At 40.2% G+C, this 27,003-nt stretch overlaps 1 protein-coding gene across 2 annotated transcripts in view; it reads right to left on the bottom strand.

The window, feature by feature from the left end:
• Positions 1 to 27,003, bottom strand: part of rerea (arginine-glutamic acid dipeptide (RE) repeats a) — a 169,604-nt gene that overhangs the window by 120,026 nt on the left and 22,575 nt on the right. The window contains exon 2 of one of the 2 annotated variants that reach the window (XM_066670691.1): positions 9,213 to 9,273. The exons of the other annotated variant lie outside the window; for it this stretch is intronic. The gene's annotated coding sequence lies outside the window, so the exon portion shown is untranslated. The remainder of the gene's footprint in view (positions 1 to 9,212; positions 9,274 to 27,003) is intronic. 2 annotated transcript variants of the gene reach the window in all.

The raw sequence follows: 27,003 nt of genomic DNA, 5'->3' as shown, positions 1-27,003 counted from the left end.
ATAATGAAAGGAGACAACCGGTGCACTTACAAGCAAAGCACTCCACATTCTACAGGCCTAAGCATGTATCGGGGAAGCTGACTGCATCTTTTCAGTTTTGCTATGTATTCAAGACCCCATCACAATAGCTCTGGTGGTGTGCAGTCTAGGATTACATTAGTTTATCATAGCACTGTCTCATTTTACTTTGTAAAAAAGGCAGCCGTAGACTAGAATGTTGACTGACAGAGAAAATAACTCCTGAAATTAGTTATGCTGTCAGCAGATTGTAGATATCATGCTACATCAAAAAGAGAATAAAAATGCGAGGGGAGAGAAGTGGGGCTCCTGTTTTCTTCATTGCTTGTGAAAACAAAGGCTCACCGAGACTAGAGGGACTAGAATTTATATCTCGTTGAAAGGAAAGAAAAATATCCATTCAGCCATCAATCCTCAATCTTATCAGTTCTGTCTAGGTCTCATTAAACACTTTAGAAAATGCAAACTGAGCAGTCATGCCTATTTTCACTCATTTACCTCTTTATATGGATGCTGCATTTATGCCTCTATTTTTCAACAGACGGGCAAAATGTCTAAAATACAAATAAGTCAGTCAGTAGCCAAAACAACAACAGAAAAAAGGTGACATGGATGAGTGAGCCAAGCTTGTGAGCGCCTTGGCAAGCCCCAGAGGCCCTGGCCCCTTAAGCACTCATATCTAGTAACTTCATTTAATACATTCAGCAGGGATCTGCAGACAAGTGGAAAGGAGAAAGATTCTGACAGAAGGAGAAGGAGGGGGAGAGAGGAAAAAGGAGAGTGGAAAAATAAGGATTCAAGGCATTTTATCCTTATTTAAAAGACTTAAAATAAGCAGTAAAAGACAGCATAGTGAAATAAAATAACTGCTTCTCAGATGGCTATTGAAAAGGTGTACTTTGCGCATATATATATATATATATATATATATATATATATATAAATAAATAAAAAGCCCTACTTTGTTCTGTGTAGCCTTAAGTAAACTGCAGAGCCCACAGAAGATGTTTTCAAGGCAAGACTAAACAATGGGAGTCCGGATTGCTGGAAAGGGGGGGGAGAGAAAAAAAAAAAAAAAACTTAGATGATGATCACAGCGCTGCTATTCTTCTTTCCCTGCTCCCTCTCTTCGCCAGGGGTCATATTCACACTCTGATGCTGCCGTCAGGAGTGAACACTCATGTTTCCCTTCAAGAGACACAAGCAACTTCCACTCACATTTACTCTCACACACAGCATCTGCTGACAGGTTCTCTCCACAAGCTGACGAGAAAAACTTGACTTCAGTTTACCCGGTGCCATTTTAGCATTCTGGCACTTTTAGCAGGAGCCTCTTTTACACGTTTTGAGATTGAGGTAAAACACGGCAAAAGGATCGTCATCCAAGCTATGAGCGGACACTCTGAGAGAACAGCACCTGAAACAGCTATGTCAACAGCAGGGTGAATGTCCAGAGTCACCTGAAAAATGAGCTTTAAATAAACAAAGATCCCCATACTTAAACTATGACAAATAAAGGAAGTCTAATTGGCTTCACCCTTGACGGAATTAAACATATTTTTAAGTCGAGGTCTGGCTCTGCTCAAAGAAAGAGACATTTTCCTACACAGCCTCATTACAGCGACTCCAAAATAAGCTGTGTTCTTAGACAATCCCAACAGACAAGCGCTAACCCAAACATTACAATTCTCCCATTTCAAACAGTCATTTGTGAGATAACTGCCTGACCAACCTGTTATTTAACATCATAAACACAGCACAGAGAAAAAGAGGCAGAGAAAAAAAAGCTCTTTGATGCAACGCACGGAACGCTCAATTTCATTGAGAGATCACTTTGAGGCAGGGCTCTGCATAGCTAGGCCTGTTTACTTTGCCATTCAGCCACAGTTGGCAAGCCAAGGAAACCCCAAAACCCTGTGACACTCGTGTGTTGGCTTTATTTATTACATTGCCAAGCTATACAACCTCAAGAGAATTCGTCTCTCAAGCGGCAGTTAAATGCTAAACCCGCAGCATTAGGAAAATGCAGCATAAGCACCGGCCATTCCAGATGTGTGGCTGTCACCTGGCAAACAAATTAGATCACACAAGTGAAGGGGAAGACTGTGTATCGTTCTTTCATGTAATAACACAGCAGAGAGCTTGTTGAGAGACAAGTGGCAAACGGCCTGTCAGACGCAGTGTTTTTCAGTCCTCATACACAAACCCATGCACAGACCCAAATGAGTGGTTACAGCTGAAAATAAACAGCAGTGCTTGCCTGAATTCATGCATACATGAGCTCAATGCAGGTCTTTAAAAGAAGCTGTGAAGCTCCTGCTTGGACGGTCATGAATTTTCCCTTTGTTTGCGAGCTGTAAATGGCTAATCTGAGAAACTAGCACTTCCCCCCACTGCCTAAAGGAAAACAATTAGAAACAACACAATGCAAAATATAATCTTTTGTGTAATTTCCAGTCCAAATGGACACTAAGTACAAGTTATTAATTTTTCAGCGTTATACAGGATAACTGTAATCGAATGGAGGTGTTATTTAGGTGTTTATTTAGATTTTTCTCAATAAATTACAGAGTGTAATAAACACAATGGATGAAAACACAATACATCCATTGTCATAACATTTTTAGTTGATAAAGTGTCTAACTTTCGGTTAAAGACACGTTTACTTTTTCCCTCTGATAATTAATAACAAATAAGTAGTGCTCAAGGGTCAGTTTGAATAGAAATTAATTCATTAATAAGGGGACAGGTGCTACTTTTTAGCCACATTCTTCATACACTCACTGTACTTACTTGGCCAGGCTCTTTGTCTCTAGGCAAACACACTGAAGTGTTTAATTTACTTATTAAAGAAAAAACAAACAAAACAAAAAAAAACCCTCACGTAAGCATTTGTAAAATACCACTGCCTCACAGGGAGGGCAGCCATTCTTCAATCATCAGTGTGCCAGAAACACAAACATTTCTGCTCCAGTCCAACAACCCTTGGTCAATAAAATGCAGCATATGAACATTGTGAACAAAATATAAAGCAATAATACAGAGTGTAAAGTGAAGCCAAACAAGAAACAGCCCAGAAAGTGGTTAGCTAAACTATCAAGTGAGCATACGTATAACATTTAAATACATTCATCACACCCAAATTTCCCAGAGATGCCACAGATTCTTGTGGGCAGTGGAAAGACAACACGAATGGAGGCCACTGCTTACAGCTCTGCTGTCCAAATCCATTAGATCACAGAGCGAGTGCCTGCAATCCCTGTTTAGCAGGACGTATCCTCCCAGGCTGCCCCCTTATGGATGCTGAGAGGAAGCACACTACAAGACCACTCCAGGCTCTATCTAATACATGCTGAAAAATACAAGTGTAATGAGACACTGAAGAACAAAGACCCGGAGTATAAAACCATATCTATAATGCCCCGACTTTTCAGAGCAAGACTTCCAAAGCGGCAATTTAAAATCTCCTGTTTGTGATTCACTGTTTACATCTCAGTGTGAGCGATAACACAGGCTGATACCATCAAACGTTTCTGAAAGGGAAGCATATGGGTTTGGGTGACTCATAAACCACACAGGGCTATTACACAGCACTCTCAGTCCCTTTTCAACTGATTGGAATTGATTAATAATTTAGAAAGCAATTAACAGTTATATGAATTACTTCCAGAATATGAATGTGTGCTCTGTGAAGAACATTGAAACAAAAACGCCTCTGGTGTGAGGTAGAAATGACATGATACCATTTTTCCTGTTCTGACACCAACAGTGAAATCATGAGCACTGGGTGGTAGCTAAAACCTAGACTAAAGCCTTTAAAGGAGCTATTTTTAACTGAAACACATTAATGTTATACTTTTTTTTTTTAAATAAACTTTATTTCTACTATTAAACTTTTGAGAAATAAAAAGGTTCCACTGTGCGAATATGTGCAAAGTCATTTTTACATTTGTATGGTATGTTTCACCACATAATGCAGTCCATTAAATGCTTTATGCCACCACTGAGTCTGCAGCGTTTGAGGGCAGATGGGTTACAGAATCAGAAGTCTTTTTTCCAAGCATTTTCTGCTAATATCCACCTGACAGCAACACTGGACATCAGTTCAATGCCGTCTCTAGTAAGATATAAATTGACTGAAATGCTTCAGCTGCAACATTAAGGCTACCCTTGGACAATTAACTGTCTTTAATGTTGATTTAAATTTTTACACCAGAGGCTGTAGTAACCAACTGGGCAGCTTTTATTATGCGACTAGGGCTCAATGAACTGTTGATAGCATGCTAATTTCATGCAAGTCTGTCTCAGCCCTGAAGTGTTGGGCTGGGTATTTGGCAGTGACTTCCCAATGAGATACATATTATAATAAATGGCAAAATAAAATATTAATTAAAACGCCACATGCACAAACAATACACGTTTTATTATCACAATGATTATGACTTATTTCTTATTACTTACAAATAAAATGTCTATGTAATAAAGTTCTAAGCTGAATTCATATTTTTTTTTAAGTTGTGAGATTAGAGGCTGTTTAAAAGGTGTACTTCACTATGAGGTTGTGGTCGTACCACTAAGATAAGACAGAAAAGTGAACTTCAGAAAGGCAATCTCAAAAGTAGAAACCAGTATCCAGACATGCACGTGTGTGGTTGTAAAACAAACAGCTAACAACAACATTTTCCACAGTACATGCATCCTAATAACATCTGCTAAGCATTTAACAGCCTTACACTAAGTACAACAAACATTTAACTAAACCAAAAGCGCTAATCAGGAAAAAAAAAGCACACACACACACAAAACAATGTAGAACTACTGCACATATACCAACAAGGAGTATGTGTGTGTGTGTGTGTCTGTGTGTGTATATATATATATATATATATATATATATATATATATATATATATATATATATATATATATATATATATATAAAATGGACCAGAGGGTCAGGCCTTTAGCATTTCTCCAGCTGTTTCAAATAACAATAAAACAGCAAAAACTTTATCACACTGGTGGAGCCCATCCACATGTGCCTGGTTTTACAAATAACACAGTCCCTGCTTTTAATAGACTTTAATATGTCTCAGGTAAAAGTATATAAACAAATATTGATACAGGCATCACAGTACTGATAAACTATCCCTGTGTATTTATGTATTTGGCATGCTGGTAGTTTGAACATAGGGCTGCAGCACTGGATTTAGAGAGTCTACAGTGGGATGAGCCCCTGCCAGTGCGTCAGAACACAGCTATGCAGAATGAAAACAAAGGGAAGGAAAGTTTAGGTCTGTTTGAAAAGCGGCGTGTGGAAGGCACTCAGTAGGAACAACAGTGGGGTTATTGTTCTCCCGAGCTGCAGGTACATTCCACTAAAGAGAGAAAACAAACCGCACGACAGAAGCGCAGAACACCCAGCTGAGACACACACACACACACACACAAGTCTGCTGCAGCACTGAATAATTTTAAAAAGACTAACATCTTTCCAGCTGCCCTCACATCTTTAAAACCTGCCATGCACCCTAGTCTTTCACTTTCAAATCAGAATGTCCTCATCAGTATACAGAGTTATAACTTTGGACCGTCAGTGGGCAGTCAGTATAAGCCCAGTTCTGTCAGAAATGAACTGTGTTAAAACCTGCATGCTTAAGTTAAATTAGATTACTGAAGGCAAACAAAACAAATCACTAGCAGTACTATGAAAGCATGATGCTTTGTATGAAAAACCACCAAATAAAACGCTTGTCAAACAATTGTCAAATACTTACACATTTAAAAATGTGCATGTGCTTACAATTGAGCTCACAGGCTAGCTTTGTTTGATTATTTTCCAACACATTACTACATTAACAGGATGATCTAGTGGCACGTTCCACCATTTGAAATGTGCATACAGATATTTAAGGCTTCATCAGACACATGAACACAATGTAGATTAATTAGCCTTCTTACAAATAAAAGAAATAAAGATATCTGCACACCACAAAAGCATTGGTATTAGCCAAAAGTCAGGCTGCTGTCTAAAAGCATTCACACAAAGCTCACTCAACCGAGGGGCAGAAGTTCAAACTGAAGGTGCAATGCTTGCTTTTGCACTCTGTCAAAGCAAAGTCTAAATCACACTTAAAAAGTGAAGGTGTCAGAGTGGGTTCTTTGAAGCAGTAGCACAGATAAACTTCATGTGCTTCTCTAAAGAACCTTTCAATGGAACTGATCAATACATTAAAGCAACTGAGATGTATGAGAGTATGAAAAGAAAGTTATAGTTTAAAGAAAACAGTACAAGTTCTATAACAATGTGGATGTTTTTTCTTTTAAATAATCATTTTAGAACTAAAGATGCACAGTGACATACAAGTGACACTAGCCCCATCATGTATTTGGTTAAAGGGGATGTGACATACCTTTTTCCACAAGTCAAAATATGAGAGACATGTTTTGTTCAAAATACCACATGGATAAAGCACCACAGGACGGTTCTTACCCTGTCCAAACAGCCCTGTTCAGAACGGAATGTTTGAGTGCTCATTCCCTTAAATGATAAAGAGCTTTATCACAATTTATGCCATGTTTTAAAACTCAGACAACCCACAATAAACTGAGTCTGTGATCTTATTTCACAGTTCATGGCATGGTAGTCTCTCTCCAGATACACACATTAAAGGGCAGATGCACTGAAAAAGTGATTTAGTCCATAATATAACACAGTTTAAAAAAAAAAAGCTTTAAACAGATGTGTGGATTTGATCAGAATACCAAACTGATTTTGGCTGATATAGTCCAAGTGGCACCAGGCTGTATAACAACATCTGTGTTTTATAAAAACACACACACACACACACACACATCATAACAGGTCCATAACCATCTTTCCATTCACCGCTCAGGTCACCCTCATCAAATCACAAGTGATAGGAGCCATCTTATTATCTGCAGTGAGACAGTAGACGCAGAGCCATCACTTCATTGCTTTTGTGTGTGTATATTGTTAAAAGGCCAGGTAAAAAGGAGCTGTGTTGCCAGGGGCCCATGTGACTGACACAAAATGTGGGGCGGGGGGGACGGAGAGAGAGACAGAGAGAGAGAGGTAGAGAGAGAGAGAGAGAGAGAGAGAGAGAGAGAGAGCGAGAGAGAGAGAGAGAGAGAGCTGCAGAAAGCCAATTACCAAACTCATTAAGTAACCTGCTCCCGAGCTTTGAGAGGAATCTCCTCCATATCATTACTAGATTTATTACTGTCATTTGCATCTTGTGATTCAGCTTGACACTTTTTAACTGGCTAAAAAGAGAGGTCACATCAAAATAATCACATCCTAACACAGATCTGCTGCAGGTGAAATTGGGTTGGCATGCATGTGTGTGGTGAGATTAGAAAGCAGCGCTGTGGCCTTGTTAAACAAAGCAATGCGCTGGTGACAAGCTTATGCTAAGAAAGGGGGAGGGGTATACTGAGTATACAGAATGAATGCATACAGAAGTAGAATCCTTTAAACAGGTTAGAATTTAGAACAATAAAATTTAGACAACTTAGAACAGAAAAAAGGCTTGTAGTTAGCAGCATTATCACAGTTTTCGGTGTTATTAAAATGCACAGAGACCGTGAAATAATTTCACAAGTGCTATGCTGATACACTGTTTTTACTGAAACTCCTGTGTATTAGTAACAGAACTACACATTTAAAACTACAATATTAATACAGAATAACCAGCTTTACTACTGTTTACACTTCAGATTAGAACACTGTCCTGATGTGTGCTTTGCAGAGAGATGCTTTAGCGCTAGTTGTTTTTACTCCCGCCGTTTTTTTATCCGTGCTCCACCTACAAGATGCATTCTTCAATAACAACAGGTTTTGTGATGTTGAACAGGTTCTATAATATCATTGTGGATCTAAGGTCAGTTCTAAATTTCAGTATGACAGCGGACAGCAAGCAAACTGTTAAAGGCTAAGCACCACTTAATGGACCTCCATGAATATTTCACATTTATTTAGTTACTGACATATGTAAGTATGAATTAAAATGAAAATAGCAGCTTAATTTGCTTTAAAACTGACAATTTTATTAAATTGACGGAAAAACCCGAGCTCGCTACGGAAATGCTTGAACGCAACCGTGACGTCACTGGTGGACAACAGCTGAACAACACTACGGTAAAACACCTGTTATGACAGTATCTAGCTAAATAACCAACATTATTCATGACAATAGCCTAGCAATAAGCTAAACTCAAATTTAGAGGTACCGTTATTCTTGTAAATGTGATCGAAGTCGAACTCGAATTCATCCGACACTATAAACCTCCGTAAAGCAGCTACGTAGCCGAGTATAATCTGAGCCACCGAGTTTAGCGAGTCAAGCTAACGTTAACTAACACCAACTAAAACAGGTGAAGTGAGTGTCCTTACCCTGTTTACCTCCATGTTACAGAGGCTCTTGAACACCTTTCGTTGGTGTCCTTACATGCCCATATTGTTGGAAAAGCGCCAGTGAAATGAGCTACAGATAACGGAGTGAGCGGATGGTCCTTCCCAAAGTGCCCGTGTAAAGTGGACAAATTTAGTCCATTTTCTGGATATTTTGGGATCTTTGGGCCATTTGTGCACAGATGTCCCACTGTACATTGAATTATTGCAGCCAAAAACAACACACCTTTTCGTCATTTTGCATTAAATTAAGTGCAACTTAAGCAAGACGCCTATTAGAGTTTCCGAACACCGTGTGGGGGGGGCTGGGGGGACAACAGTCTTTTAAACCTTATTCCTTGTAAGAAATAACATGTTTTCTGACTATCAATAAACACAAGTTAGGAACTCATATTCCACTGAATTTATTTGTTTGACACTTTCATAGCTGGTGCTTAGGCTTTAAATATGTTCCACCTCATCAGTTGTTATAAAAAACAAAACAGATTGTGGGTAGAGTAGGAAATTGTTTATTTAATTTGATTGGAATCAAATCTGAAATAGTTATATTCTTCTTGGGGTTTTATTTTACCATGGTATAGCATTAAAACTGGTAAACATCCCATGTGTTGCTGAGAATATAGAGCTCTTCAAATGGTGAAAAGTAAAAGGAGACATATGGAGGAGGGGAGCAGGGATTCAATATAGCGCAGAAAAACAGAAGGTCTGTATGTAGAAGTGAAGATGTATTAAGATCTGTGGCTAAGATGCTGTGACTAACCTTGGCTGCCTTCACCTCCAAGCTCTCCAGAGTAAGTCCTTCAACATGCACTCGCACGTCACTGAAAATGAAAGGAAAAGAAAGAAAAAAATGACGATGACTTCAACAAATGGAAGATAGAAAAAACAAATGAATGCATTAATGAACCAATGCGATAAATGAGTAAATACCACACACGGCCACGGCACGGTTTCTAGCACATGGGGAAGCAAAGTGAATAAATTAATGGATGACATGGTGGAATCACACTGCTGGTTTGTTCAACAAAGCCTTCAATTCATTGAATTTTGGGGGGTGGTAACAGGAAAGCATGAATGCCTCATCTAGGTGACCGCACTTCTCACCCAACCACTTGATTCTGTGACATTTAGTGGAAGCACTTATGCTGCAAAAATTAATCTAAGCATCAAACCTCCGGAGACATCATCAAGCCCAACCCCCCAGCCAAAACCCACACACACACACACACTCACTCTTAATTTCTCACCCCATTCCTCCTCCTCCTGCTGCCAGAGCGCTCAGAAATAAAAACATCAGGACCTAGCCACACAGCACCTGTTCAATAACATCGACATTTCACATTCAGCATCCACAGACAGCAGAGCTTACACTGAAAACACAAAGCAGCTGCAACACACTGATTTACCAGCCCTGACACACACACTCACCGCTAATCCCTCACATTTCACACAAGACAGACTGCTCCTTTCATCGCTCTGTGTATGACGTATAAAATGTGGTTATACACACAGCGCTATGACAGGAATGTCACAAAATGCAATCGAGTCAGACTTGGACAGTAGTATTAACAAAACACCAGCACGCTGTTTGACATGGCATATTATACATCCGCCGCATGTCTAAACATATGGCTCACTGCAATTTCATAAGTGACCGTTTCATAAATAAAGCACGCTCTCACTCCAACTCTGTCCAGACACATTCTCTGACCCACTGAACCTTCTCTGGGCCACCAGACACATCTGTTCCACAGCATTAAGGCTTTTAGACCCCTGCAATTACTAGAGATAAAGGTTATTAACTCGGCAGATTAGATCGCTGTATTAAAACACTGACTCCATTCATTTATTTAGCTCCTTAACAACTGCATTGGCATAAACCTACCCCATTTTCAAACAGGAGGTTAATGAATGGACTTTTTTTTTTTTTTCAGGAAAAAGCTTTAATTGTTGCCAAAATTTCACAGTACAGAGAGTACACTCAAATTACTACCATTTCTAAATATATACCTATATCTTTCCTTCCTTCTTTGTCTGCCTGTCTGTGTGTCAGACTGTCATTTTAGCAGAGCAGCAGGGCGTGGGAACCACTGCAACCCACTCAATAGAAGCATCATGCTAAAGCCCTGCTCATGTTTCTATGCGGCCAGGGTCCACTGCTTGCCATCGATCTGCAGCAACATGGCCACCAAGCACAGGCAGCTGAGCTGGGAGGAAAAAGAGAAGGCGAGGGGGAGCCTTAACATATAGGATATGCATATATAATATTATTAGTTAACTTTGTAAAGCATTAAAAGAAGCAGGGTATGGTAAAATAAATATACAGTAAATTATAATAAAGAGAGGATGCATGGTTTTATACCTCACGTTGCCGGCTAAAGAGAGCAGAAAGAGATGGCGCTAGGTTGTTAATCATAGCTCTTGGAGGCTGGGTATATATGTGTATGTGTGTGTGCGTGTGTGTGCGTGCGTGCGTGTATGCACGACCAAGACATCTGACCTTTTCCTATGCTGTTTTGGGGGGAGAAAAAAAAAAAAGAAAAGAAAAACAGAATAGCAGTCTGTCTCCTCATGCAACACCCTCCCTGCCTGCTTTCCTCCAGTAGCATTTGACAGTGCAGACCAGTGTGGTGCAGAAATCCTTCCATAGCCTCTCCGCCTGCCTCTGAAGCTCTCTCCAAACATCAAACACTACTGACAGCTCTCATGACTAAGCCTCCACTGTCATACGCCATTATATTATACATTCATTACTCCCAAAAACGCAGCCTAGACTACGTGTCCTAGCACTTAGGAAGGCTGCAGAGTATGCAGTGCAGCCTATTAGTAATAAGCATAACACAAAATCTGCACAGTACTAAAAACAAAGGGGGGGGGGGGGGTCCTACAGGCTGAATTGCAAAATGCTGGAGTTTATCCTTTTTTCCATTGGTTGTTAGGATTAGATGTAAGCAATGCTGCTTCCACTAAATCTGAGTGATTTAATGCTAATGCTCATGAACAAAAGCTGCTCTGCGCTCTTTAAGAACACAAGCGCTCCTCTCTCCCATTTGTCCACAGGTCACAGGGCCTCTCTGGAGGATTCACAGCCCATTAGAAATTCATAGCTCCTCTGCCTGCAAAAAAAAAGAGAGAGAGAGAGAAAATACACCTCCTCACTCCACTTAACATAACACCCTCACTCTTAGTGGCATATGGACTTTGGGGCCAGAAACAACAAAATGGGGAAAAAAAACCCACAACAATTCACGATTTTACACGCCTCCGAACCGAGAGGTAACCGTTCGTCACTGCTGACCTGGCTGGGTATTAATAGAAAGCAAACAGATTAGCTGCTGATTAGTGTGCATTATGAGGCAGCTCTATTAACCTTTGAGAAATGGACTGGCTGCTCGCTGCTTAGCCAAGCATGGTCTCTCTTTTTCCTATGCTTAAGAAGAGAGAAAAGAGACAGACAAAGAGAAAGAGAGAGACAGACAGACAGAGAGAGAGAGAGAGAAGGAGAAAAAATAAAAAGTGCAGTGACTGAACTACAGCTCCCATTAGGTAAGCACATTGAGCCGTCAGATGCACATCCATCAGACCAATGCAGCACAGCTCTCCCCTGTTTCTTTTTTCCTTCTCTCTCATTTTCTCTCTGGGTGGAGAGTGTTCATTAAGAGACACATTTAGATTTTCTGTCCCAGACTGAGGAAAAAAGGGTAAATGAGCTTTTTCATTTTTCTTCTGGTTGTTTTGTCCCAGAATCAAAGATTTTGAACAATGCCAGAGTCTCATCTATCGTTAGAGAGACATATTTCACTTCAAAGATGACCACCGCCCATGTAGCAAAAACACATTAAGCAGAATAATGCTAATCGGTTATTGCAATATTGGCCATTGCTAAATTAATATGGCAATAGTTTGCAAATCCCCAAGTCTCAATCTATGAGAACATGTGAGCATCTCGAACCGTTACAATTCCACCGTGTTGCAGAGGTGTTTGCTAAAGTTAAATAATTTTTGGCCAAAATGATACACAATACCTTTCATCTGTGCTTTACAACAAAATGAAAGTATCTATATTGTCCAAATTAATGAGTGTACAGCAGAGTTTTGAATGCTTAAATTTCAACATCATGCACCACATCAGGTGGTTCACCAATTCAGTGAGTGCAGGAGCTGGAGAAAATATACACGTCCAAAAATAAATAATTAAATAAATAAAGCAAATGATCATTTGAAAAACTTAACGTAAATTTTCTTTGTGATGAATACCATATCCATACATCTACCTATCCATCCATCTAATGTGCTACAAAAAATGGAAAACCCTGTGGCTTTTAATGGAAAAATAAATTTCTCACAGCATTCAGGATTCATTTGGTGATCATCTTCATTAATAATAATAATTAGTTAAATTGTGCCGTGTTATTTATAGTATTCCAGTAAACTGAGTACCTATACCTATAGGCAGCACATGTATTTGTAATTATCTTCTTAATTTAGCCCAGCTGTAGATGTATATATAGGATATTTATTTTTTTCCATGTTGTTTGAGGCAAAGCATTGCCTCCTGATATAAACATTATAATTCTTGCTTTGTGGTTTTTATTTATTTATTTATTTTTGAATAAACAACCTGCTTAACAATAACTTTAATACGTGGTGATGTCCACTAGCTATTGTATTTCAGAAGAAAATGATTTATTTATGAAGTACGTGGGACTGCAAGCAGGACCAAGACGAAATGTCTACAGGAGGGACAAATGCTGACAACTTTTGGCAGGAGCCGTATTAAAAAATGTGAGCCCAGAAGATTATGATGTGGCATTCAAACAGTATTGAATTGTAATGGAAAAAGATAGATTGAAGGTTTCACAAACAAGTCCTCAGGGACCCCTAGATAGTCCACATACTGGGAGTTGGGATGTGGAGAAGGGAAAAGGAGAAAAAAAATAAAAAAGTGGACTGTCCAAGGTTCCCCAAGGACAGGTTTGAGAAACACTGAACCTTATCTTTCTTTACAATAGATATTGTCACATTTTCAGAATATGCTGCAAAATAATAGCAATATAATCACAAGATGTGTCTGTATTTTTCTGCATTGCTGCATATAAGTAGGTTATTAAATGGGGTGCACGTTGATATCAAACAAATTTCAAGTAGATACTAGGTTTCAAAATAATAACAATAATAATAATAATAATATCAAATGACAATAAGTATTTATTGTACATGAGAAAAGCAGAATGTTTAGTTAATGCTGGGCTACTTTGCTAAAATGTCTGCATTTTACAAATTAGTTTTCTTCTGAAATAACTACTATGTTTTCGCTTTGTATTCATTTTTAAATACTGGTAGTATAATCAAGAAAAACATACAATATATTCAATGGACCACAGGGGTAGAGGATTCAAGCCTATGTGGGGATGTAGGAGGGGAGGGAAAGGGAGAAAAAAAAAAAAAAAAATCAGCACTCATCATTTTTCTTTCAATATTTGTGTGATCCACCGGGTCAGGGAAAGTCTGATCTAGGTGAGCATTCCCTCCCAAGTAAGGGCAGAGGTGGTGGGAGGTGATAAATGATGTTGACTGATATTTTCCCCTGCCGACAGGTGCCTGGTGACCAAACAATAATACATTTCTAGAAGCAGGAAAAGCCATTATATTTTCATAGAAAATCCCAAGAAAGTAAGCTCTTTGTTGTTAAAATGATAGAATATGAGCTGTGCTTAATATGGCATAAGGAACATGAAATAACATGTTAGAAAATGACCATTTTAAATTCAGTTTGACCATCTTTCCACTCCTGAAAGATGAAAGATCAGAAGCTGGTGTTTATCACGAGTATGAGAGTCAAGCATTCAGCAGAGATCAACAGCTCTGAGCTTGCTCTATTTTAAACAGGACTTGCTGTAGTGAATACAGGCTGGGCTGCAGAGTGCTAGAATGTAGAGAGCACGTTCCATGCAAGGCTGATGGAGAGGCCATGGAGAGGTGTCGCACACAGGCGTTCACAGATAGACAGAACCCCCTGCCTGCCTCTCAATCTCTCTCTCTCTCACACACACATACACTGTCCTCATGCTCAAGGCAGTACAGCACTGACGGATGGGAGCTGACACTGTCAGGGTGTCACACTGTGCAGGGTTTCACACCATCACCAGCTGCACACGTCGCTGAAAACGCATTTCCATACACGCAGAGAGCTCTCTGCAGGCGGCCCACCACTAAAGCACCTCGTCACGTTCAATCCACCCGCCTTACCCCCCCACCCCCTTTCCCTACCTCACACACTCTGTTCAAAGCCACAGAATGGAGTGCCATGGACTTCTCTTCTGTTGCTTTTGTTTTGTTTAATCTAATATGGCAGCCTGTAGCAGATGGTGGTCAATTTTCCGTTTGACAATAACAAATAGGCTGGGCAAAAATACACACAAAAGGACAGAGATATGTTACAGCCGTTACTGTGTATGCCCTCGGCTCGCTAGGCACTCACTTCACTCCCCATTCGAGGGCACTGCAAATAAATTCAAATCATCCCTCTGTTGATACTTATTCTATTGAAGCTAACACGGGTGCGCAGTACACTAGCCCGGTGCCTGACATTTAGCATTCCTCTCAAACAGCAGCAGGAGTGAGAGAGAGAGCGAGAGAGAGAGAGAGAGAGAGAGAGAAGGAAAAGGAGAAGGAGAGAGGGAGGGGGGAGAAATGAACCCGCTTATACATCTTGACACAGTGCCCTGTGCAGGGAAATAAAAACATGGCTTTCCTTTACTGCCGCCCTGCACACGGAGCCCATACATCAGCCCTGCTCCAGCCCGGGCTGATCCAAGGTCAGCCCCGTTTCCTATCACTATCACTGAGAGAGCTGAGAAAGAGGCTAAAAGAATCATCTCGCAAAGATATGGCAGCTGAGGAAGCAGAGGAAAAGCACAAAACACTCAAGTCTTTCCTGTTATTCATGTAGTTCTAGACAAAGGACGGCCGCTATTACATCAAAATGTTGGTTAAACAGATAGTGTAGTGCATACAATAATAAAAGCTGGTAATCAAGAACATGGTGCAAATTACATACAATAGCAGCAATGCATGTGAAGTGTCATTTTCTGGCATGATGTAATACTGCAATGTTAGTCTATTCATTACCACTGCAGTGATTGAGTGCTAGAGTGGAGCACTGTTCAACAATTCATTCCACACAGAGCTGGTGTGGGTTCAAACCTTTGTCTCTACTGAAAGGAATACAAGCAGTAATTGTTAATAACTGTGGTCCACTACCGTGGATTTGGTCCTATGTGAGCAAAAAAGAAAAATGCAAACTTGTCAAGTGCTACACTAAATGCATAATCAGCCCACCATGAATAATTATCAACACTTATAAACACCAGCGGTCTTTAAAGAAGAGTGGGCAAAAAAGGTGACTGTTTACGTTTTTCATTCATTCATTATCTGTAAGCGCTTATCCAGTTCAGGGTCGCGGTGGGTCCGGAGCCTACCCGGAATCACTGGGTGCAAGGCAGGAACACACACTGGAGGGGCGCCGTCCCTTCACAGGGCGACACACACTCACATTCAAACCTATGGACACTTTTTGAGATGCCAATCCACCTACCGATGTGTGTTTTTGGACTGTTGGAGGAAACCGGAGCAAACAGAGAAAACCCAAGCGGACACGGGGAGAACACACCAAACTCCTCACAGACAGTCACCCGCAACATTATTTTACTGTGTTGCCCTGATTGATTTTAAAGATATTAAACTGCAAAAAAAAAAGGCTCTCGTCAGAGCTTACATTAAATGCTGAGCTGCATATTCACTGTCTGTTTTCCTAAACATTTGTGTGTATTCCTTTAAAGTGAGCATGTACATGAAAGCAGGGTGTGAAGCAGGGTCAACACCCGAAGAGCCTTGGGAAATAACATTTAGGCTACAGCACGCTTACTTAATATCTCAACCTCATTTACTCATATCCAAAGCTAGTTCTCTCATTTGCTCTTTCTCTCCGAGGCAGGAAGCATAGCAAGATTCAAACGGACAACAGTGCAAAGAGCAAACAACGCATATCAAGTTCTAGCCGAGCAGTCTGACAATGCTAGACCAGGTCATTAACTCCTGTTCAGAATCAGCCCTACTATAAATACCAGGGAGCAGACTGGCAGGCAGGGGCGCACAGTAATGTAAAAGGAGCAAACTACTGGTGACCCTGGATCTGTGGAAAGGAGGAGACAGCATAATGAAATAACGAAAATATATTTTGTAATATCAATTTCCTTTAATCATATGAACAACTGAGAAATCTGACTACTGTGATTTTTTTCCCCCCATTAGGAACCTTCTGAGCCATGCCATCTTTTCTAGGTTCTTTTACAAAACATTACAGAGTGCTTTTGTTTGGACAATACAATGCATTTATCCAATTAATTTTTTTTTACGTTATACCACCCGCTACACTTCCTGCAAGTTCCCCTGAGGATCAATAAAGTATCTATCTATCTATCAGCTCGTAACTGTTAAAATGCCTTCAGGCACTACACAAACATTTTAGAGCACCAGTTTTATACCATGAGGTACATAATTTTAGATTGCAAAGAAATAATAAATAAGTCCAACCACATGCTCCCTGTAAGTCAATGATACTCAAATACGTACTCCAAGGTTCGCTTACAAAATTACCCAACAGTTGAAGGTCCGTGTCATTAAAGGAATGAATCCACCTCCACTTGAATGTACAGAAATGTACATTTCTTAGCAAATGTTTTGCCATCCCTCAGAAAGTGGTATATAAATGAATAGATATTTCACGAGTTTGACATTTCAGTTTGTCATTTTCTCACCATTTGCTAGCACTCCAGTTGCGTGCTGGAAACTGATCTAACTTGTTTACGAAGCCCCAGTGTCTCTAGATGGGTAAAAAAAAACAATTCTCTCATTCCAGTATGCTAGGCTTCCTCTCTCTGCTAACAACAGAAAAGTGGCATTGTGGAAGAATTTAGGCAATGAAGACACCAGCGAACGTTGAAAAGCATGAACTGACGATGAGGATATGGCTCTTTTCCTGCTCCATAGGTGGGTAATATTGACTTATTTTTGCTCTAGATCTAACCGACTCTCGGCATTAAAGTAATCACAGAACTAAATGATCACTAAACTTATCAGCTCGAGCTTAAATGAGTTTCTGTAGTAATTTAAACAGTGAATAAAAACTTCAAAACTTCAGCCAAGTGCAATAAAATTTTTTGTTTCTCTTCAAACATACCGTTCCTGACTGTAAACAAACCAGAGAAGAGTGCTACTCCACAATCAATTTTAAAAAACAGGAAAACAGTGACTTACATCATAATTAATTTTCTACCCTATATCAAAGTTCTGTAACTTTCTAGATGGCAGTTTGTTTTTGAAGGCATAACGAAAATAAATAATGTGAATATAATGAATTGCCTATTGTTCTGTAATGTCTGTGGGCCCAGCATGAATTCAATTCAAGTATAAAAAATCAATTCAATATCAAATATCCTTGGGCTGTCACAAGCATGCTCATATGAAACATCTGTGTACAAGGTGAGACCACCGTGCTTTGTAAGCAGGGTACATGCAAGTGAAGGAATGCAAAGTATTTACAAAGGAATGAAATATATTTGTTAGCGTACGCATTATTGATATTCTTTTATTTTTTACATATCTTCATAATGGCTCCATACAAATGAGCTACACAAATATATGTATAATTGAATGATTGCATAATTAAATGAATGCATCATATATACAACCAAGTCGTGTAAAAAAATCACAAAACTCAGTTTAGATAAGATCATGGATTTTGAGTCATGGATCGCAAAATAAATAAATAAAACAAAACACCCAGACAAATGTGGGACAGTGACTTTAGCTTTCAATCTGAAAGTATTTTGTGCCACTGCATGGTTTGTATTAGTGATTTTCATTTTGACACTGTCAAAATGTGTGTGATGTAGCGGTTGAGGACGGTGGTTGCCACTCTCTCAGACACCCCCCACCCCTTTTAATAACATTATATCAAGTTGGGAGTCAAGTCCATATGAGACTCCTAAGCCTCACACAGATAGAACTCTGCTCTCCACTGACACACCAGACTGATGTTGTTTCAAACATACGGCCGTGCTGGATGTGTTGCCTTCTGGCTCTCGTAGCACAACATTTACAGTTCATAACTGTTTTATCCACAAGCTCCATTCATGCAACAAACAGCTGCTCACTATATTTTCACTGCAACTCTGTGTCAGGATTTAGGTCATTAATAGTGCAACAAGTAGCAGTGGCACTAAAACTGTTGTGGTTAAACTCTGGAAAATAATCCCCATATCGCATTTGTCCCAAAATTTCCCAGATTTTCAGTAATTTGATAGACCCCCATCACAGTTTTCACTGTCTAATTTTTGCTGTGGAGAGTAAATTTAAAGCTAACATTGTAGTTTTGGTTATAGCTTTAGTCTATACCTGTCTGTTTGTAAGCAGCTATAGTAAAAGTTGACAAACTACCTGCATGTTGTGCAATGTCACTGTGGTTATGGAAATAGTTACAAGCTCTGTGTTTGAACTGCAAGAAAAAAAAGTGCAATATTTAAGAGGAGAGCGAGGAGAGATTTTCCCTTTCTGAGGTTTTGTTGCTGGTCCATAATAAATTGGATTTAGTCTGAAGTCTGTCTATTTATTATGACTGTTGTAGTGCATCGCACTGTGGCTTGCACCAGACCAGCTTTATTAAATAAATGTTATAGAGAGCCTTTTAAAAAAATGTTGCTTTGTCAAATGTTTGAGATGCAAAGAAGAAACACAATAATAACACTATTTACTGTAGTGAACCACAATGTGAGGAAACACAGATTAATTTTATAAATATAGCATTGTAGCATCTATGTATCTATAGCCCTACAACTACAGAGTGGCCAGGTGCTGGGACCTGATGAAGCCTCTCTGTCTGGTGGCCAAAAGAGAAGAAGAGGGATCCACAACACAGAGTGTGTGTCCACAACAGCCCTGACACCAGCAGGCCCTGTAAGAGTAGTAGGTGGAGTCAGGGTTTATTTTAAGAGCCTTGGTCTCCTAGCACAATTCCATGACCCCTCTGTCCAAGCCTCAGGAAAAGCTCCTCAGAAACCCCAACACGAGTACTTCCTCCCATTCATCCTTTCCATCCCTCCCTCTCCCTCTCTTTCTGGCCCTTGTTCATCATCCCTGTTGTTCCCGGTTTTATTCGATGGCTCTGACCTCCCCCTCACTCTCTCCAGCACCCGTCTAAAGAGAAACACTGGCAGATGGAGAGCATGCAGAGGCTCGCTAATTAAAGGAACCTGAAACTTCAATTAAATATCTAAAACACTGAGCCTGTCACCTCAGCGGAATTCTTTATTAACATAGCCACTGACATGCTTTGAACAGCAGAGGCCTGTTCATTGTAATACAGGCAAAGTGGAGGAGGATTATATATAATAATAAAAAAAAGACAAGGGAAAAAAGGTGCGAGAGAGATTATGAATGGAGGAGCTTGAAGGGAAGAGAAGCATTCCTTTCCATGACCCTGAGCCTCTGGCTTTCTTCTCTCTGTCAGGCTATTTACAAAGCACAAGATAAGCATGCCTTCCAAAATTACCCACTTATTACACACACCATAGCCCTGCACCATTTTTACATGCTACTCCAATTCTGTCAGAGGATTTAAACCATTGTTAGATATTTCAACACTTATAACACAATCACTGTGATGCTTAAGCATGTAGAAAAGACTTAGTATAAAGAAAACCACCAAACTTTAAACAGCCAAAACCGAAACTCAGATTATAGATGGCTGAAAACCAAAACCAAAACGCTCACAATAAACTAAACAATGCACAAGTGTTGGACAGAATACATAAATAAAACAAACAAACTAAAACCATTAATGTACAGTATGAGCTAAAATGTCCAACATCCTCAACAACGGAAGGCAATCACCCAATGCACTGAAATACTTTATTATTATTTTTCTACATCGCTGTGCATAAACATCTTCTTCTGGCCCAGTACCAGAACGTAACTTCTGGTTTATATAGTGTTTTAAACCTTCCAAAATATTACTTAGCCTTGTTTTTATTGTTCTCTTCTCACACTGTGGTCATACTATCTTTTATATTTTTAATTTAGCCACTAAACTATAATTAATCTTGCAGGTTAGTAAAAGATCCACTTTACGTAAAGTATCCTGTGGTGTATGTTTCCTAAAACATACAACACAAAGTGACTTTCTGAACAGGCGTTATATCTCCCTGCTGTAAAAGCACCCAGCACCCCTTGTTATAGGGAGGTTTATATTCATACTGATAAATCCGTTTCTCTGTCTGACTCAAGTCAGTTAATTATACAGCAAATTGTATGAATGAGTAAACTATTCCAAATAAATTGTGTGTTTCTATTCCAGGGAACATATCTGCATTCATCTTTGTTTCTCTACGTGACAAACCAATGACACTTCCATCAAACCCCTCTATATGAATGAAAGCACTCGTAGGGAGTGAATAAAAGATGGCTCGTGTGTTTACCCTTTCTGGGAGGTTAACCATATGAGCCCATCAATCCCATAATCCCCCTGTGCTCACTCATCAGCGTTTCGCCACACCTGCAAGTGACACCTAATCTAACACGCTCCTGAGGGATGCTGGGATAGCACAGTCTCCGCCTCCTCCTCGCGGCACCCGCAGGCCCCACTTAATTAGAAACAGCAGAGGAAGGAGAGCAAGGCAGTGCCTAATACACTATCCGTCACAACACCTCCCATCACCACTCATTTAGGCAATGTTTATAGGGAAAATCTGGCAACACTTGATTATAGCAAATACAATACAGAGAAGGGGGGGATAATATTTTCTTATTCGACATGCACTGGATCAATACTGAGGCAGCAGCAAAGAGAGAGTGAGTGCCACAGAGGCTAAGTGTAATAATATCTATGAGGATTGATGTGTTTGCTCAAACAGCACTCAGACAAGATGCATGGAGATTCTCTTGGTGCTGTACACAATGTCATAATTTGACTTTACAGGCTCAGGCACTGTTTTTAAAAAGATTAACACTGGCGCACACATAAAAATATATCAAAGCTCAGTCCAAACCACAAATCAGTGTATTGACCACAGACAATTACGCTATTGTGGAATAAAATATTTTGTACAAATATTATTTAATGTGTTTAATCAGTAATTTACTGTCGATACAAACCCATGTCCTATTATCATTAAATAAATAACCAAATAAACTAATTGGTATCAAGTCACAAGTCATTCGTCGCTGATATATCCGACTACATCAACCTCTCACTCAGCTCTAGTTCCCTGCTCAGCTGATAAGAGCAATAATGGAGCTGGCTTCATGGACCAATGAGAGTGCTGCCCTGGCCCGCCCTTTACTCATCTCCTTGAACAATGTGTGTCAAAACCTTCGGCCCACTCTCCCCTCTATCGTGCTTTCCCTTCATAAAAGCAGCTTCCTTTCTTCCTGAGTGCTAAAATATTTAGCAAGTCTATTTCCGAGCTGTATCAGGGTCGGAGAGATGGACCCGAGCACCTAGAAGATGACAGAGACGGGATGCTTGCTGAGGTGGGGGAAGGGGATAGGGTCTTCGGGGGTGGACTCTGTGTAATGTCCTGTGTGTTTTTATTTAATAATTTCCTTGCCAGCCCCCTGCATGGCCTTTAGCAGCCTGCACACTCTGTCAGGGTCCAGCGCTCTCTCTCCATGGCTCCAACTGGCACGAGGCTCTGCCTAAGCAGGTGTCAGGGGAGTTTCCCCTCAATTAAGCAAAGGTACAGTAATGCCTTTTCCAAAGCACTGCTGTGAATACACTCCTCCCCCCGCCAGCTCTCTGGCACAGCAGACCACTGCAGAGTGAATGGAAGGGCACTGTTAAAAAAATAATACTTAATTTTAAAAGTAACATTAAAAAAAATAAGATACAAAATGACAGCTACCAACTACTGTGTGTAAAAGCAGGCAGGTGATTTTTTTTACACTAACTGAGGGCCAAGGCATGTGCATTACTCCAAGTCATAACATAACTCTCCTCAAATTACAGGATCATCTGTGAGGCTATTTTCTTTCAACTGATTAGTTCCTACCAATGAGTAAATAGAATAAGCTTTAAGTGTTTGACCTTCTCTACTGTCGTTCTTGAAAATTTCACACACTGAATATAACCTTGGCATGCTCCATCTTGCCAGCTTCATCTGCGGAAATTAGTCAACATCTGCACTTCAACGAAGCCTAAATAAACACCCAATAAACCACTACATATATTTTTAGGAGTTGAGTTACTAAAAAGCAGTAAAATATGCTCAAGGTCACTCAATATTTATGGTATTATATTAATTATTATGGAAAATACAAAATTCATTAAGATCATGAATATAGGAGGGCGGCACGGTGGCGCAGCAGGGAGTGTCGCAGTCACACAGCTCCAGGGACCTGGAGGTTGTGGGTTCGATTCCCGCTCCGGGTGAGTGTCTCTGAGGAGTTGGTGTGTTCTCCCTGTGTCTGCGTGGGTTTCCTCCGGGTGCTCCGGTTTCCTCCCACAGTCCAAAAACACACGTTGGTGGGTGGATTGGCGGCTCAAAGGTGTCCATAGGTGTGAATGTCTATGTGGCCCTGTGAAGGAATGTCTAATGTCTAAATGTGTGTGTGTGTCTATGTGGCCCTGTGAAGGACTGGCGCCCCCTCCAGGGTGTATTCCCACCTTGCGCCCAATGGTTCCAGGTAGGCTCTGTACCCACCGCGACCCTGAACTGGATAAGCGTTTACAGATAATGAATGACTGAATATAGGAGTGCTTATAATGTGCCCACCCTTGTCTACAAATATACATTTTGTTTGGCCAAAAAAACACAAACTTTAAATTAATTTTCAGATCTCAAAAGAGGCACGGATATTAAGGTTTACTGTTTATCACCAAAAGCCTGCGAAATAACCATATCACTCACCCAGCCCCAGTCTGAATAACAAAACAAAATTATTAAACTACACGAAGAACAGGCATATCAGTATGAAGAGAAAATATGTTCTGACTCTTTGACCTAGTCAGCTTCATCACTCATTTGTATCATGAGGACTATGAGTCGATCAGAACGCACATCTGTTTTGCTGACAAATGTCCATACGAGGCTCTAATCTCTCTCTCTCTCTCTCTCTCTCTCAGAGTAGGGCAGGAAAGTAAACACAGATGCTGAGCAGCAAACTACAGGACAGCCTTTTTATCAGCTATGACAGCACTGGCTGCTGTAAGAATCAAACAAACAGTGCAAGCAAGTCTTTCACTTTAATACAGTGCCAGGGCCAAGCAATAGGTAAGAAAAGAGCATGAAGGAGAGGGAGAGGGAGAGGGAGAACACAAAAGAGTGAAAAACATTGAGTGATAGCATGAGAGAATGTGAGGTACAGCAAAAGAGAGAGAGAGCGAGAGAGTGAGTAGCAGACATATTGATGGGAGCCAACTCGTGCAGGCATTAACCTGGTCTTATGCTGCTCACGCAAGCTTAGGAATCGGTATCATTGCACCTACCAGGAGCCGTCAGAGCCAATTACTCATGGGAAGAGCATGGCAGGGCAAGAACAACCCAACCCAGGACACATAGTGTGAGCGCGCACACACACACCGACCACAGCCCGCAGACGCCTGGATGCGTCAGGACCAATTCATTATCGTCTTCTTTTAATGCCTGCCGTTAAGATTTACTGAGGAATAAATACATCACTTGCAGCTCTCTGCTGGTCTCCTAAGGAGCCTCACTAGAACAATGGCGTAAAATAGTGATGGGCTGATCCAATACATCAGATAAGTAGCTGAGATATTGACCAGCCAGAACGGATCCACATTTGATTAGTAGAAAACTGTAGAAAGACAAACTATTTTATTATAATTTCAATGTTTTTGGTATCATTTTAAGTAATTATTACTTATACATTACACTCCACTTACAGAACATTATACTCTGAAGTGTCTGTGACCAAAAAAGTCAGTGACTCATGTTCCAGAGCATGTCTATTTTAAACTTGGACCTTAAAATCTGTGTTAAAAGGTAAGTACATAACAGCTCTTTAGTCTCTACAGTACATTTCTGTTTATATTCCAAACTACAAGTTCTTAAACAGAACAGTTCTCATAGATGAGTACTGTGTAACAACTTATACTCTGAATCATAAGTATAGCTATAATAATATTTAGAGTATTTTTAATTTAGATCACACCAATTTGTTTCAAATTTTGGAAAAATGTCTCAATTTTTTATCAAAATAATTACACCCTTAGTGTCAAAAAACTAAATGTTCGATTAGTGCCTTCAAAGCTGGTATAGTTCATCCCTACCCCCTCCATCCTCACCCTGCACTGAGGGAGAGGGGCTGTCATAGTGATGGAGGGGAAGCTAGAAGGAGGGGGAGGAGGAAGAGAAGGAGGAGCTGGGTACTACTTAGGAAAGAAGGCACTTTTTTGTTCTGACCCCACACAGCTGTCCCTAACAGAAGAGTCCAGTCATAGCAGTGCATGCAGCCATCTTACCCTCCCTCCCCTCTGCACTCCACACATTCATACAGTCCTCTCTCAATGGTGCACAAGAGGAGGTTAGTCACGAGGGGCCCCGAGAGGACAGGCTCGTTCCGCATTCAGATACACATGATCAAGCAGGCAGAAGAGCAGCAGGGAGGCTGGGGAGGTCACTGCACCTGGATTGGATATTTTTTTTTTTGTTTTTTTTCTCTTTTCTTCCTTTTTTTCCACCTCTGTTTGTGGGGAAACAAAAAACATCAGAGTCTATTACGTGCGTTCACCTCTGCAGCCAGCTAATCCACTTGTGTGCCATAAGCTTCTATGTAAATCCAGTTTTATACAGCACCATCCGTGCCCCCATTAATCACAGCTGGCACGGTCAGAATCAGGCCAATCTGCTGGGACAACTCTCCAAAAGCCTGAGTAGATGCCGAAGCCAGGGCACCCCAACTACCCTAATACAACAATGCCAGCCCCACCACCATCCAGCAAATAATTTGACAAATAAACACAAGCTTACTGCCCATGCCTGCAAAAGCCCTGATTATATTGGTACAGCTTGTGGGCGACTCAATTACTACATTTAGAAACATTAAATTTAAGATTTTTTTCCGTTAGCAGATACCGACACAGATACGATCTGGTTCTAACTCATAAGGGTGAAACATAAATAAAACAGCTTTGACTAAAAGAACTAAAACTCATCTGTTTGGCACCGCTGCAAGATTCAGGCCATACCTACTACACCTATGACTCACAGAGACAAATAGACAGGAGATAATAGACCAGTAAACCTGCTGAAGTGGTAGTAGAAATGTTCAGTCATTTCCATTTGTGGCTGATCATTTAAATTAATTGATTTAATTTGACAAACCCATTCTTTCCAAAGAGGTCTGATGTCTTATAGCTGGCGGTGACTGTGGGATTACACTGACGCAGATGATTAGTAATGATACCATGGCAACTGCCATTAACCTATTACATACAGTATGTTTAAAAGGAGTACTAGGCAAGAAACAAGATACGGGAGGTCCTCGGGTTACGTCAGTCCCGAGTTATGATGTTTCGTGGTTACGACACATCTCCCATTTACTGTTTAAAGCCTTGTTTCGACTTAAGTGGTTTTGCGTCGTAAACGTCGTAACGCAAACTTCGTGTTTGGTGTGCGCGGTGGAAGAATACACGGTTACGCGACTCGGGACTGAGGAGGATAGGTGTTAGGAAAGGATAAGTGCTTACAGTATGTTATTTACGTACAGTATGTACGTATGTTCCGACTTACACCAAAAATTGGTTTACGAGGCGACGTAGGAACTGATCAACGTTGTTAAGTCGAGTACCCCCTGTACATAACTTCTAGCAGGTAAGTAGGTAAAATTAAATACCAGCAGCAGAGTTATGGAGCCGTCCCCCTCTCCCACCAGGGAACACAACTCACTGCCTTACAATCCACAATGGCCAGTAATTAGTTTGTGACAATCATTACTTGAATTCGAGCAAATTATTAACACTTAGAATCTAAATACTCTGTTTCATGACTTAAAAACCCAGTAATATGACACACACACTGGAAAATGAGCATATGATGCCCTTTCCAAACATAGCACCATCAGTACAAAGTAGTTAAGTATCCATAAGCAATCTGCTTTCGACAAAACACAAAATTACACTGCTTATAATTATTTTGTAGCCCCAACACAACATTGTTTCCCAGAAACAATATTCTAGTAATGAATAAGAATCATTTTTATCTTTCATATTACATCTAAAAAAACTAAATAGTGCTCATAGTTGCACAAATCAAAATCTACAAATCTCTTCCTTGTTGCACTGAACCCAAGAGGAATAATTAAATCTTCATAATAACTAGCTGTAAAATAAACTAATATCCAAATGCTTGTATATTCCACTCTTAAAATATCCGGTAAAAAGTTTAAAGAGATGTGTATTTTACAGTCTATGTTGAAAACTTAAATCAACAGTCAGCACTAAATATATTTATTTATCATAAAAACTATAAATA

The sequence above is a fragment of the Hoplias malabaricus genome, chromosome 5 (genome assembly GCF_029633855.1).
Source record: "Hoplias malabaricus isolate fHopMal1 chromosome 5, fHopMal1.hap1, whole genome shotgun sequence".
Lineage (NCBI taxonomy): Eukaryota > Metazoa > Chordata > Actinopteri > Characiformes > Erythrinidae > Hoplias > Hoplias malabaricus.
This window is presented reverse-complemented; position numbering and strand designations above follow the sequence as displayed.